General features: G+C 40.5%; 1 long non-coding RNA gene across 1 annotated transcript; it reads left to right on the plus strand.

Moving 5' to 3' along the window:
* The first annotated feature begins 2,380 nt into the window (after positions 1 to 2,380).
* Positions 2,381 to 3,769, plus strand: LOC109467605. Its single transcript, XR_002140091.1, has 2 exons — positions 2,381 to 2,676; positions 3,379 to 3,769. It is a non-coding gene; the product is annotated as an uncharacterized LOC109467605 (long non-coding RNA).
* The last annotated feature ends 12,844 nt before the right edge of the window (positions 3,770 to 16,613 follow it).

The raw sequence follows: 16,613 nt of genomic DNA on the forward strand, positions 1-16,613 counted from the left end.
CTTTCCATTATTTCCAAAATTCTTAAATTTATTCTTATTTATTCTTCTTATTATTATTATCACTCAGATATTTTTGAAAGAGAAACATATTTAAACATTGCAGAGCCATGTGTAAACTTCGCACTAGTGATAATCCCTTACGTATAGAATCCGGCAGGCATAGCCGTGCCCCTCTGAAAGATAGAACGTGCGAAGTCTGTAATCAATTATGTTGAAAACGAGATACACTTTCTACTTGATTGTACATTATATAAAGATGCGACAAGAGCTATTCGATACTTTTAAATGACAATTAGACAAGATATGTAAGAAAATGTCAAAGCAGGACATGTTTAAATACGATGTCATGCAAGAACGAATGTAAAGTATGTAATAAATTATGTTTCCAAATGTTTCAAAAAGAGACAACAAAGGGCAACTAACAGTAGATGATAGGTAGTATATAGATAGTATTGTTGTAATGTATAGATTCCTAGCACTTTGCATTAGAATATATATATACATTTATAATGATATACTCTATTCTACTGTATACTCTCTCTATTCGCAACAAGAAGACACTCAGGTCGATGGTGATGTCACCTGCATGGCACCTGGAAAAAATTCAAACACTTAACAGATGCAACTGTTGTACTTATTATCATTTACCGTCTCTACATATACTTATGTATGCGTGAAATAACTCGGTTGATTTATTCACAGCAAAGAGAGGGGAGGAAGTAAACGATAAACGGTTAATGTCTTAAGATGTATTTACTCAGTTTTACCGAATCAAGCTGTGCGAAGGCAGGGTGATGTCTTCCTCTGTGATCTCATGGACATGTAATGTCACTGAAAGAGAAAGGTGCTGTTATTAGTTGTTATATCATATTAACTTTTTAAAACTAATTGTCAGCATGTTGCTTCGGCATGGGGGGGGTGTAGTGATTATGAATGACGCAAAATTATTGACGCCATTTACGAATTACGTCAAACAGGACGATTTTCAAATCAGCCTACGGTGTACTAGTAATTCACGGATTACGTGATTCACGGATATGCCTAATGTAGTATATAAGGGACCAATAACACGTTACGGCGAATTTGCTGCTGCTTATTGGCGCGGCCTGTCGTCCCTGCGGTGCAGCCTGTTGTCCCTGCGGTGCATCCTGTTGTCCCTGCGGTGCATCCTGTTGTCCCTGCGGCGCATCCTGTTGTCTCTGCGGTGCATCCTGTTGTCCCTGCGGTGCATCCTGTCGTCCCTGTGGTGCATCTTGTCCCTGCGGCGCATCCTGTTGTCCCTGCGGTGCAGCCTGTTGTCCCTGCGGCGCAGCCTGTTGTCCCTGCGGCGCATCCTGTTGTCCCTGTGGTGCGACGTGGTTCTGCGGGTCTGGTGGCTGGCTGCTCGGGTTGGCGTTGTTGTCAACCCCTCCTCCGCACGGAGGTTCCAGAAGCGCTTGGTTTCTGAGACATGTTGTCTGACAAGGACATAAATATAACACGTTAGAACTTGAACTCTCAACTAACTCCCCCAACCCAAGCAAGGTTCCACCACGCGAAGCAGTTAGACTAAGTCGTGGAACGCTTTGGGAAACTTAACTCGATCTTTCCTCCCAGTTGAGAACATTAACAAGCCATACCACCCCACACAACCCGCAAATGAGAAACAAGCATGAACATGTAAATGCAGAGTCTCAGATGCGTTTTACCGCCTCTGTACAGTAACATCAAACGGAGAAATCAAGGCGCAAAGACGCCCAAAATACTGTGAAACCCGGCCTAAACGGGAAGGCTTTACCACTGCCACGCCCAAACCTTTTGGAGGCGACTTGGTCGGGCTCCGAACTCAGTCAGCGTACACGTGGCCAGGCTACTGCTAGCCGATGAGACTGCCTCTCTGGCAAAACTGGCGATGCTGGCTCCGAATGAAAGGGCAGAATGGAGTGAACTTTGAACTTTATTTCGCCTTCACATCGGCGGCACATACGGTCGCAATGCCGTGTGCAGAATTACAAGATTAAAAGCAAATTATGTACAAAATAATGAGAAACTTAAACAAGGAAAAACTGAACAAATAATATAAATAATATTAAGACAATAAATCATTGTTACAAGAGGAAAGTATATGAATGGTGGGAACATTGTGGTTGTGTCAAAACGAACTTAGGATAAACCAAATGAAGGCAACTGTATTACTTAAGTAACAGATGTGTATGTAAAAATGTGGTAACATAAAGTAATTATGAGGGGTTGGTTGATGACGCCATTTCGGATGACCAATCACAGTGCAGTGAAGATAGTATCATAGTTCATTCTTATCTTGCCGCTTCCTCTAAATCTGCGCATGTTGCTCACCCCTTTTCTGAAAAACATGTTCACACAAACCCCAAGTGAGCCTCGCTAGACCACGCGCGCCACCGCACATACTCCTCAGACAGGATGTACACATGTGCCGCCAGAAAATAGTACGTGACAAGTTCGCAGCATCTGGTGACAAGTGTTCGTATTTGCACTTTTGGTCTAATTTGCCGACTTTATCTGCCCAGGTACAAGATATTATAACCACCTTCATTCTTACAACATTTGTATAATAGCCCCATTGGTATACAGCAATTACCGTACCGGAGCGGATGAATACAGAATATCCCGTCGCACACCGACCCAGCTTCAGTTGGAGAGGAATGGCGGTGGTGTGAGGTGGGTGCTGCAATGGCTGGTTGGTTTGTGTTAATTGTCTCTTCAATTTGTTTTCCAATTTACCAAGAGTGAATCTTAAAGATGTGAAAGTTACTCGTATGTAGATGTGGACAAGTCTGTAGAGGAAAGACGATTTATTCTGCCGTGTAGTTGAGCCACGCCGTGTTGTGTAAGGCCGGCCGTTGGTGGAATTTGCCTCGCCACTATGTCAGTTTGTCCAAACCTGTTTCCCTGGTGTGTAGTTCATAATTGTAGGAAACATTCTGTACTCTGCTGCCACGACATTACGCGCCATTTCTAACAGTTCTTGATAGAATTTGCAAAGGTTCAGTATTTGTAAGACCGACCGCGGCTGACATCTGTGATAGATTATCTTGTTTACTGTGTCCGCGAGCGAGAACTGTGTGCTGGACAATATTCTCGGATAGCCTAACACATTCATATTTTCTTAAATTTGTTATTTATGTTGTGATATATTTCAGCCAAGAATAAGATGTCTATGATATTCTGTAGCAGGTTATTGTAAAAGTGACATGGTTCCAACTGTCTCCACGGGAACTTCCTTAGCTGACTATAAATGTCCGCTAATGTGCTTTTGAGAATCTAATTTTTTTTTTTAAATCCTGGTCGGTACCGATTAAAAAAAAGACCGATTTTATAATTATCTGACTTACAGTACAAATCCTTGTGTTTCCTCTACAGCAACTCCTGAGATGAACATCAAACAACGTGGGTTAGCATGGCGGACCATCGGACACCATCCCATCTAGAACACCAACAGTCGGACACATGAGACCTTACTATGATCGTTAGAAACATCAGTTTCTGCAACAAAGCAAGCACAGCTTGCAAACTTGAGACATTTATCCCCTCCCGCAATCTTTATCTACATAAATTACGTTGTATGTAAACATTGTAAACAGAGCTGTCTGATAGGTATATTGTTAGAGCTGTCCAGCCTCTTGGAAACCCAGACTTCGGGGACTGTGCCTCGGGCTCAGTGGGGGCTGGTGCACCTAAGATACGGTCCGTGGATATAAAAGCCGTTTGTGATTAACTCAGACATGAAAAGAAAAAAAAATTGATGCCTGAAGTAGCGTTGCTCGCATATGATTTGCTTCATTGTTGCTCTACTAATCACCATCACCAGTATAAAAACAACAAAGTTACATATCTAAACAGAGATACAAAATTGAAGTTACAGCAAATTACCTTCATGTCTGGTCCTTCACAGAGAAAAGAGCAAATACACCTATGGGTTTTTGGTTAACATTTATGGATACTTCGGGCCTTCTGTCTTATACATGTACACTGACAGGTAGAAGGTGAAAAAAAAAAACGTTAAAGATTATGACACCACCATCATTGTACATCTCTTTCCGCATAAATGTTTCTCTAATGTCAGAAATGAACTGTGTAACGTCATTGGAAAGGGTGAGCCCGTGTTCCTGTAACGTGCGCTCGATTAGCGGCACACATACAAAGTCCTCACGGAGGAAGTAGAAATATTCCTTCTTTGCCTTTCCTCTGTGGTCAAAGCACGATTCTCTTTCACTTAAGGCACACGGTTTCACCCAGAAGGTCCCCGGGGTAGATGTCACACGGACACACACAGTACGTCTCAAACCGCTGCAAAAGTTCTTTCACTTATGAGACTTCCTCATTGTATGTACGGAGTACTGTGTTTTTGAGTCCGTGATCGTCGAGCACTCTCTAAAAGAGTGACAGAATATCGCTAACACATTGCTGTGATACCGCAGGGTAGTTGGATAGCCCGCAAATTCATCACAGAAAGTTTAAATGCAATGAAAGTGGACACTATTGGCCCGTTTCGCTTTTGGTTGTCGTCTTCGATGAAATGGGAGGTTTCTCCCGTCGACCCAGACGTGGCTTCCTCGCTGTTAGTGTTAAGTGTCATTACGAAATTTTGTAGCAACAAAAGCTCTTCAATTTGAAGCTGTACATCCAACTCATGTGACGCTAACGTTAGGCAGCGCTCAATCATGTTGGCAATCTCCTCCAAAAAGTCCTCTATCTCTTACAGATATCTAAATAGCAGTAGTCACCCTGTTTTGATTCTTTCGTCCAAGTCCTCAGGGTTTTACACATATCTTGACACTGGATCACTGACTTTTAATGGTGACTGAAATTCAATCGTCTGCACGATGAGGTCTGCATTCGGTTCTGCTTATTAATAACCTTGAACGCTTCGCACGTTGTTAGTATATAAGTTTACAACAAAATGTGCATATCAATATACATTCGATGAAATAGGAATTCAATTATGATTTGAATACAATATTACAATTTATATCTACTGTTGATCAACAGAGGTCACTGGTTAGAAATTCCTCAATGGCGTCCTTTGGAAACTTATCTTTACCAAGGACTTCAGAATATTGAGATAGTTTTTGTTACCAAACAGTTTTTTGAAAGTAGAAGTGAAGTTAATTATCATGAACAACATTCAGAAAAGACGAAATAAGGGGTAAATGGCAGGTAAAGGTCTTACGGCTGTCACCATAAGCCTAGCATTGTGCCTTGCCCTCCAGTCTGAGGGGATGACATCCATAGCTGCTAGCATGTCGGTGCGTTGGTAGTCCGGAACGCACAAGCCACTCTGTCTGATCTTGTTCTCCAAGATGTCTGTCAGTTGCTAATACAAACAACAGCGTATTAAGCATGCAATTTGAGTACAAAGTTATGCTCTAACTATATTTTTTGACTAAATTAGTTTTAGTTTTTCAAACACCATATACATGTATCGGGTAACATTCTGCCCAATAGGCCAGATTTACACAGGGAAAAATTATATGTCCTGGCATGCCTTACAAAACCATGATTGTCCATGAACTATCTAAGTCTATCTATGTAACTTGATTACAAAACCATCTGCTCAGAACTATGTCAGTGTATGTGTTTACTTATCCAAGTTAACTAACTTAAGTGTTCTTGTTTGAGAAGAGGAGCACATTGACACAGTCCGGATCCAACCGTGCCCTTTCCGCTCAGACAATGTCACCCCAAGTGCTAAACACTCTGTCCCTGGAAACGCTTGTACCTGGTACAATAAGGTACTTCTGGGCACATCTGCTGAGAAGTGGGAGGTAATCAGCTTTTCCCTGCCAGAACGCAACCACTTCCTCTGTAGACTTGAGCTTCGGAAGGGCTCTATACCTCAGCACCTCCTGTGCGATTCGCAGCCTTAAAGGCTGGACGTGGGTCACCACAACATCATCCTCTTCCTGGAATATGACCTGCATAGCCGACAACTTTTGCTGCTTTGCAGGTGGTTGGTCATCATCATCAAGGCTATCACTGCTCTCCTGTAGAGCAACTTCCTCCTCTGGTGGTCAGCAACGTTGTTTCCGGACGCTGACATTCCGCTTCTCCTCTTCTTAGCCTCCCTGTACCGCTTGTTGTTGACTTGTTTAGCGGGCTGTACTGCTAGTGGCAGTTCCTCTTTCAGCCTGCGAAATTCTATGCTAGGTATAACATCACAGGCAGCAGCATCTAAAGTCATAATAACAACATAGGCCATATTAGAGATGTAAGGTTTACTGTATATTTTTTTTATTAAAGAAAATATACAGTAAACCTTACATCTCTAAACAAGAAACTATCTATTATTTCAATCTTTCCATTGAAGATCTCATCACCATACAAAGGGTTGGAGTACCGTGCACCAGTCTGTGCACAGTCGGAAAACTCGAACCAGTACAGTGGAGAGCAGTTAATGCTTGTAATAGTGGCATTGATCACAATTGCACTATGTATTGGTATGAATTATTTTGTGCAGAGTGCAATTGCAAAAATATTCCTACAGTGTGGTTACCTCAAATAAACATTTGAGCCATGCGATTTACATAACAAAATTAAAATGATTCACTTCATAGGTAAACTTACTGACCGATTTTCTCCATCGTTTCACCTCGACACCGCACAACTGCTGAATCCGGGTCATTTGAATTCCTATTTCATAGTATCATCATTTCATACCAGCAAATTGGCACAAGGATGGCCTGTAGTCCTTGTATAGGTCTTCCTTTCTGTCTTCTTCGTTGTCCCGGATGACTTGCTCGAGGAACGTCGAGGAAATTATCTGAATGTTAGTCTGATGCCTCTCGGACACGCATGGTGCACATGATATATGTGTGAAACAAAAACGGATATTTAATGTATATGAACATTTCTTTTTACTTTCAAGCAGTTGAAATGCTACATCTTATGACCCACTTGAGTATCTTCATGATAACGGTACAAATGTAATCAATATTCTGCAATCCTTTATTCCTTTGTCCTAATCTATGCCAGAAAGTCATTTAAAGTGTATTACAGTGTTACTCTTAAACGTAAGTAGTTAACAATTATGGCTGCTCTGAACAACAAATAAACTGACCTTCCATAAAACTCCACAATCCCACTTGTCAGCCAGTAGCCACAATCCCACTGGTCAGCCAGTAGCCACAATCCCACTTGTCATAGTAGGTCGGTCTTAAGCTGATGACGTCGTCCAGCTTTACAGTACAGCGCCATGGACTGTCGCTTATAGGCTGAGGGTGGTCAGCAATCTGAAAAGAAAAAACAATTTGTAGTTGTTACTTCAAACCAGATTTATAGGTAATGACAACAGGAAAGTCTTTCAAACAAACTGCCATCTTCTGTCGAAGTATGTCCAGTAACAGGGTGAAATGTACCAAGTTAGCGTACAATTTCCAAATTGAATAGTTAATATTGGTAATGGTAGGTGTAGGGGAAATTTAGGGGAAAACTTTCAAGTTGTTTAACTAAAACGATGTCCTCTCCCCCCATAACAAGTACATACATGTATCAACAATATTATATCAATGTAATAATATATAATTGAATGCATCCCACCCCATGAACAAGGCAGTTTGCAGGAACACAATGCGATCATACTTTGGTTTCTGGGGTGGCTCACCACTACACAGGGCTTTGTGCAGGCATTGGAAAAATTTTGTATGATACTAGTGATATTTTTTGCTGAAAAGTTAAATAAAACTCACATTCTGTATCAATGTCATATACATGAACTTACGTTTCCAAGACAACATACATGTATCTCCACCAATTTAGTCTTAGTTACAGAGTGTAAAATACTTTTTTTTCTCAAGATGCCATTATCATATGTATAACTAAGAAAGAGAGGAACATTGACAGATACTAATTATTCAATTGAAGACCTGATTTGCATAATAAGAAAAAAGGCAAAATATTTAGTGGCAGTTTCATACGTACCATCAATAGGGTTCTCTACTTTAAGAAAAGACGTTGAATACTTTGAACAACGGAACATATTGGAGCTGTAGGAAATGATAAACTGACTGAAATTTAATGAAAATTCAAACCTTTTGGCTCTTTTTTGGTTGTACATCTCTAAGTACATGTATCACATGACATTATAGTGTGGAGATAATCATTCCAGCAGTGAAAGTATGACCTGTAATAAGAGATTGGCGTGGCTCTCTCCATCTTCTGCATTGTGCCCTAGTACACTGTGTACAGCTTTCTCACAACCTGGGATGCGGCACACAGTCCTGTGCTGAGCACATTCAGTCAAAATGTGCACAGCATGATCCTTCCTTTAAAGAAAATGAAAAGGTTGTAACAGTTATTCCTGCACTTTAGATATTATGAATTCAAGAATGGACTCAAGCTTGAGAGTTTAAGAGCACACATTATGAAGTTAAACAATGCAATCCAGATCAAGGTAGAGGGTGCCCCTCCCCTTCCGCAGAGCCATCGAAAGATTGAAGTTTCGATGGGGCGTTCTAAGGGCCGCTATCAAGAAGGAAATTTTAACTCTTGTGATCACTTCAGAATGAAGACATGCCGACAATCAACTCCCTTTGTTCAGCTAGAAGTGTAATGTACTCATGTGCACTCATCGCGGTGATGAAATTTTAGCCCAGCTGTAGGCACATACTATACTGAGTTTCTACTACGCTGTGATACATTTACGTAATGTCATAAAATTCGTTTCTTGGTAAGAGAAACTATGAATGTGGCTACCAAAGTGTATACAAAAGGTGATTTTAGTTCAAGGTACTAACCATTGAAAAATCGTTCAGAATTCGTCTAACTATCGGTTAAAATATTGTAACAACTACAGAATCCCGAAAGAAACAACACGATAGATGAGGGCGCATTTCTACTTTTTATTTTGGATAGAGTAGAGTAGTTTCTTTTTCCCAATACTACTAATTCAGTGACTGGTTACCCCCACCCCGTAAACAGATATCCGGCAGAAACACACGTAGTGCTAACAAACTGGACACTCCCGTCTGTAGAACAACTCGCCACAAAACTCTGCGATACCTTACATGACAAACTTGCTGAACAAACACTTCAACTGACAATCTGTAAATACCGACGTGACCTCATGAATTGTATTATATATAAAAGACTATACAAGTTTTGACACACTTATATTTATTGATTTTAAACCGAATTTGATTGATTGTCTATTTTAACTCCTTAGCGTTGTTAATCTATATGTCATTGTAAATGCCTGTCAATTCAGACTTGTTGTCTTAAAGAAGGTGTGTGAATAAAGTTACAAAGTTTCAAAGAACCATACTCTACCCTACTCTAAGTAGTCCCTACTCTACTCAGTCACGCCTGCTGTAAGGGGTGCTGACAGGCTGCCTCGTAGAAAATACATGGATACAATCATTTAAAAAAAAGTTTCAAAGAACCATACTCTACCCTACTCTAAGTAGTCCCTACTCTACTCAATCACGCCTGCTGTAAGGGGTGCTGGCAGGCTGCCTCGTAGAAAATACATGGATACAATCATTAAAAAAAAAAGTTTCAAAGAACCATACTCTACCCTACTCTAAGTAGTCCCTATTCTACTCAGTCACGCCTGCTGTAAGGGGTGCTGCAGGCTGCCCTACGTACGAAAATACATGGATACAATCATTTAAAAAAGTTTCAAAGAACCATACTCTACCCTACTCTAAGTAGTCCCTATTCTACTCAGTCACGCCTGCTGTAAGGGGTGCTGGCAGGCTGCCCAGTGCGCCTGCGGCGGGCAGGTCCTGGGGCTGGGGCTGCCTCGGCGGCGCACCTGCACCGCGGCCAGGTGGTGGTGGCCAAGTCGACCACGTCGACACGGTACACCTGTACAGGAAGGGAAGAAATGACCGACGTTAATATGGTAACGAAATGGTTCTTATAGTGAACCTATTGTTTACTGACCTGTGTAAAATGATCGTAAATATGACATTTTGTTTCATGCAACTTTCTACTGATAGTGATAAATTGGACTTTGTACTATTATACTAAGTATTGACAGTCTAGTCTACAGTCACAGGCAAATATAGCCAGGACATACACATGTAGAGTACTCGATGGGTCACCAATATCTAATTGGTATATAGCCATGAGGTATGTTTGTTTGTTTTATTTCGATCTCCATTTAGTGTAATACATAAAGTTTACACTACTCTTGCTGGAGTCCAACTAACTAAACAAAAATAGTAAAAAAAATAAATCAATCAAACATAAATTAAGATAAACAATAAATAACGGAATAATAATAATAATAAATTCATAACAAAGATTTATCCTGAGATAACAAAGGATAATTAACCAAACTCAGCATATAGAACTTAAAATGAACTGAATGGGAGGTCAGAGGTCAAAATAATAGAAAATGATATAACTGAAAGTGATTGGAAAACATAACATGCATCCAAACACTTTGAAAATCAAATTAACAATGAAGTAAACAAAATGTGGACTCAGAGAGTAATGACAAATTATATACAACTTTAGATGAAGTAGTCCATACATAACAAATTATAAATAACTGAAATGAAATATACAACTTTAGATGAAGTAGTCCATACATAACAAAATATAAATAACTGAAATGAAATAAACCAATAAATGACTGTACAAAAGGAAAAGAATTCGCCATTGAATACATATGAGAGGGAGATAAATCGAATACTAGTTTACAAGGAAGTTCAAAAGGTCTTACCACCATAGAGTAAGGGGTGAGTTTTTGTCCTTTTGTGTTGTTACCCAGTCATTTATTTTGATCTTGAACGCTGCTTGGTTTACAGTAATCAAGTTCTTTGGCAGAGTGTTATGACTTTTTATGCATCTGTACAGAAAAGTCCTGGTTAAGGCTTTGGTTCTGGGCTTGGGGAGTACAAAACCTCCCTTCTGTGATAACCTAGTGTTGTGTTGGTGTGAACTGTTGATGGTTATTACTCTATCATAAATACCTCCTGGTTACTAACTTGTGAAAAGCACAAATAGTTGAAGCGTACATCCTCTCTTTGACTGTTCTCTAGTTAAGCCTGGAGTGTAGAACATCTGTGCTGGTGGTTTAATACTTCATTAGCTGCTAGCCTGGCTGCACGGTTTTGCATAACCTGTAACTTGTCTATTTGTGATTGTGTTGCTGAAGAGAGGATTGTGGAACAATAATCTTCTTTCTGTTAGAAATTTTCATCCATAAACTATTGAATTCAGATGAAGACAAAAATAAAATGTCAATCAATACAATGCGATATGTGTAAGACATAACGTCAGTCAAAAAAGTAGGTATATGTATATGTACATACTGCTGCCTGCGGCTCCATCGGCCAGTTGCAGGGGGTCTTCCGGGAACCCTGCCCGGATGACCACCTCACCTCCTCCGGGAAGATGTACGTGGGCGTCTCCCGTTCCGGGGCTCGGCTCCCCGCCCCGATTACTTGATTGGGGCGTACATTGTTGAGCTTTGTATGCCGTGCTGTCTTGTTCCATGTGCGATGTGACTGTGTGTTTGTGGTCGTCTCTTGATAATCCTTATATTCTTGCTAAAATACACATAAAATACAGCTAGAGGTATGAAACATTCAGGTCCAGGTCCATTGAAACTTTTGAAAGTTAAGCATTTCAATTTTATTCATTAAATGTATCCACTGAGGCCGAAGGCTATAGAAGAAAAATAGTAACCTTAGTTTCTGAAGATTACTATGTCCTGCAGACACAGTGCCCTCCTTAGAACAACCGACGTACTGCCTGTCGGTTTTCTTCAACCCGCCATGGAGAGCACGGACATGCCTTGTCACTCTGGAGCAGGCTGGGTAGTGTGTCCTTGGTTGCTTTTTCAAGCTGCAACAAACACATAACACATAGAAATACCAAATGATAAACGGGACAAATAATGCTCACTGACAGTATTGCAAAACTCATGTCTAGAAAACCCATGTCTTGAAAGCAGCATATCTACAGCAAAATGGTGAAAAACTACCACAATGGCAAGAAAAATCTGGAAAGGGAAAAATAATGTGATGTAGAGCTTATACTACACCAAACTTCACAGAATCGTAGACGTTTTTACGTTCTTGTAGACTATACATTTAGATTTTAGCATATATTTGAAAGTTTTTTTGTTATGATGCAGCAGAAATGCCTCTGGTTTTCAAGTTTTACTTTGGCCTCCCTAACAATAATTCATGTAAGACGTTGACAAATCTCCAACAATGTCACACTGAAACTCTAAGGTGATCTCGAGATATCCGGTGTTAGTAATTCTGCGTGATTCTGTGCGATTTTGCAACAACCAGTCCAAATTACAGCAGACTTTTTTTGTCTTCTGGGCGCCATTGTTTATGTTTCCCTGTGCAACTTATTCTATGCACAAAATTGAAGTCAGATCACAGATAGTTACAAATTATTTAGGTTTTGTAATGGATTTTGTATGGAGCATATACTCTGAGTCTCTCAGACCAACACCAGAAGCCAAAAACAACCCTGATGCCTGTCCGGTGTCAACTACAACCTGTGCATGTCAGTTTTAAAACTAAAATCATCTTTATCATCTATCATTGCCTTATTCCATCCATCTTATGTCTATGTCTAGCGCAACATTAAAAATGCATTACTTCTGCCCCATGGTGCAGCGGTGGCATTAGGGACAGGAGGAGGGGTGCCAGTCCCTCACACAGCCCAACTGGTTTTGTATTCCGCCCAGTGGTCAAGCGGTGGCACACTGGGCAAATGAATACTAGCGCAAGGTTAAGCTATATCTGCACCAAGTGTTTTGAGGATGTGCTCTGCATACTTGATCCTTTTTTGTACAGCAGACGCTTCTTGATCCTTGCTTACATCATGTGCACAAGGTAGCACCCCCTTCTCCTTTATGAACACCTTCTCCCAACCACTAAATGTCTGCCTGAACTCCCTTAATGTTTTGCTCAAGACACAGGCAACGTTTGCAATGGACTGCTGATACTTGCCTTTGTAAGACATTGGTTTGGTGCCATCCTGTACGGGAATCAACATTCCATTGCAAACCTCTGTGCGACACTTCATAGTAGAATGTACATTGTTCACAAACTTCTGCAGCTGACCTGTCTGTCCAACGTAATACCCTTCTTCAACTACAATAGACTCCCGCTGCTGTTCCTTTTCTTAAGCATTTGAAAAAGTTATTGACATTGGACAGTTCTGTGAAGCATATGGAAAGTTTTTCCTTGCACCTCCATTCTGCCGGATCAGCATCAAGCTTTACCAGCGAAGGCTCTACTGGCGGTCCACTTCTCATTCCTGACAAATTGCCTTTGCTGATTAAATAGGATGTATTATCATTTACTGTGAAAAATTCACACACTTGTATTTAACAGCAGGATATGGATCCGCCATAAAAATATCCACATCTACTTGAAGGGACCACACTACATCCACAAAATGGCCAAAGCCTGTTCCATCAATCTTAAGTAAGTTATTCTCAAAGAGGTTAGACAATTTAACAGCAACAAAATGTGTGCAAACTGCAAGAATAGACGCCCTCGTTGATGTATGAAGGCCGACTCTTTTCTTCATTAAAGTCATAATTATGTTCCAGCTTTCTTACTTTTATCTTCATTACATTCTGCAATGTAGTGAGGAATAGCCTCAACTTTCAAGCAGTGGACGGGGTTCTGGTTTTCCAGGCAATGAAAAAAAAAGCCCGACAAAAACGCCTGAAACACGTCAAAAACAAGCCCAACCTCTGCTGGTGTTTCGTGTGATTTTTTAGTCTAGACCATGTGTGGTCCGCATGTGAGATAGACTATAACCCAAATAGGGCATTCCTATCGCCACAGGATAGACACTGTCGATCCAAACTTCCCCTAATGCGCATGTGCTCCTCGTCCAGGTCGTTTACAAAAAGGAGCGCGTTTGTGGCACAAAATTGCAGAAATTAATTATTCCGTTTGCTTTTCGATTTGAAATTCATTTAATCTTCGGATCACTCTGTTCACTCACCATCACCGTTGTCATTCCTTATCACTCTGTTCACTCTCAATAACTCTTAACATTCTCTGTCACTCTGGCTATACAAGCCACTCACCTCTGGCTCACTCAATCAGATTTAGTCAGGCTAGGAATTGGCAGATAAAGACAGGAGAGTTTGGAAAGGAAGTGTAGACTTATTGCCTCAAGAAAGGGACGATTTATTCTACAATGACAATTATCCTTAGTTGATACGATGAGAATAACAAAGAGATAGTATCGAGAAACATATAAAGGAACACAATAATGATCATCATGACTCATCAAAACCTGGAGGTTAACCACACAAACTAACTGTATAACCCTAAAATACTATGATTCGTCTCTCCTTTTTATTTTATCAATAAAGGACGCTACCTGTCTTAGTGTCAGTTCTCTGATCCCCATGTCTACAGCAACTTGGCCTAGTACACCGACGAGGCCGTTGTATATATTTAGTATTTTACCAGCTGGTGTAGAATCATGATTGTTATTTCGTACATTAGACACCTTTCGAATTCACGTAAACCATGCACCAAGTTTTAAACTGTACTCAGTGTTTTGCATAGCATCGACATTTCTCTGTCTAGTCATTTGATGTGTGTGCTTCACGTTGCCATTCTTTGATTTTGTGCGAGGGGTCGGCGGAGGTTTTCCATTTCCACATCCTTGGCACTTACTACTACCATAACAGATTTGGGATTGCCTAAAGCACTGACACTTGTACGAATTACAACGTTGTTTACTAATGCTTCTACCTCTGTCATTCACCCCGCATCTGCGGGAAAGCCTATCCTCGTCAGAAATCTTAACTTTAGGCGGTCCGTCAGCCACATGTGCAGGATTGCTTGGTTCACTTTGACTACCCATGATGTAGTCAGGAGTGATTGGTATGGCTATACTGTAGTGTTGCCCTACTTGGTCAAATACAGCAAAAAATTGTGGGATCAGTGTGTACTGTGGTTGTGGTTGGACTGACTGTAACCACCTCTGCTCCAGGTATATTAGTAAATGCCGTGATTGAAGTTTGCAGTACATTTCCCATAGCTAATAGAACCTTATCCCCGATGGGCAAATTAAACGTTCCACTTTCTTTGAATTTTGCTACCATATGCATCAGGGGGAACAGAATATCTGAAGACAGACATGGGGACAGTTCTCCATGTCTTCCTTCAATTGATCCTTAGCTCTCTCTTAGGTGTCTCCAGACGCGGCCGGTCGGTTAGAATTCGTTCAAAACGTTACAATGTTTTATAGAAAAGGTTAAAAAAAACGCTTCAAGTCGGGAGTTCAGTGTTGCCGCATCCTTTTGCTTTAAAAGATGCCAAGGTGTTGCTGCCGGCAAACAGAGCGTAAGGTGAACAGTTGTGTACACATTCACTTTCATCATCACCTATCATTTCATAGGATCCAATCATGTTCTCAGAAGTCGTGCAGTCATAAACCTACCCCAAAGGGCGTTGTGTACTTTATCTCTTTTACCTTAGATTGCTGCGTTTTAGGTTTTTTCTTTGGTGGCTCGCTTGGCTCCGCAATATCAGATAATGCTTTATAACTTTTAATAAAACCATGTACTGCTTTATTAATCTGCTTTACCACTGGGTCTCCTAAGATGTCCATGATCAAGTCCTTAAAGAAATCCATCTCTTCCAGTGGCCTAAGCTGTTGCAACATGGCTGTATATAACTTGTACCTGTTCAATCTGGGCTATCAGGTCGTCTACATCGTCACAGATGGTTGCTACCACTTACATTGACTATGTCGTTGTGAAGTCCAGTCTCCTTAGCAACTTTGTCCCTCAAACGCCTGGCCTCTGCTGAGCTGCTGTGTCATGCCCTGGTTCCAGTGATCTATCAGGGTGCCGAGGTGTTTGCTCAGGTCAGTCCTTTTTCTGAATTGGATAGAAGGACAAAACTGACATTTTTTTTACTAAAATCCCGCATAAATTGTTGTCAATTAAGGTTTTACTTAGGCCATTCTCCAGGTTTTCATTAATCTCGTTCACTTTGTCTACTAAAATTTTGTCCTTTTTAAATTTCCAATACGACGACCCTTTTTCATACTGTCATGGATCAGTCTGCCTATATATTTACATACCTGATGCTAATATGTTTGTAGTAATATACATCAATTGTAACAATGTATATAAAAAATCACAATTGTTATGTCACCATTATAGTCTTACAGATTCTTTCTAAGATTACCTCAATAGATAGCATCATCTGGACAACCCCAATTTCTTTGTGTGTATAGCCAGAATCGGCGGCAGTTGGGTGCACTACTAAATCTATATCTGCCACAAATATTCAGATGCCAATATACTACTATAGTTTCAGAAATCATTTATTTCATGCAAAACATTACATGGAATTTTATGTTTTATTATTATTTAAAAATTTTGAATTAACTGCACTTGATGGAAATAATTGACTGTCCCCCGTCAGCTCCTGTAGTGAACTCACGTCCACGTCCGTTCTATTCTACTCTATTCTATTCTCAACAAACACACTCAGATCGATGGTGATGTCACCTGGCACCTGGAAGAAATGAAAACACTGTTAACAGATGCAACTGTTGTACTAATCATTATTTACCGTGTGGTTTAGTCTCTATATACTTATTTATGTATGCGTGAAGTAATTTATTCACAGCAA

This window comes from Branchiostoma belcheri, unplaced genomic scaffold, assembly GCF_001625305.1.
Source record: "Branchiostoma belcheri isolate BF01 breed outbred unplaced genomic scaffold, Haploidv18h27 scaffold183, whole genome shotgun sequence".
Classification (NCBI taxonomy): Eukaryota; Metazoa; Chordata; class Leptocardii; order Amphioxiformes; family Branchiostomatidae; genus Branchiostoma; species Branchiostoma belcheri.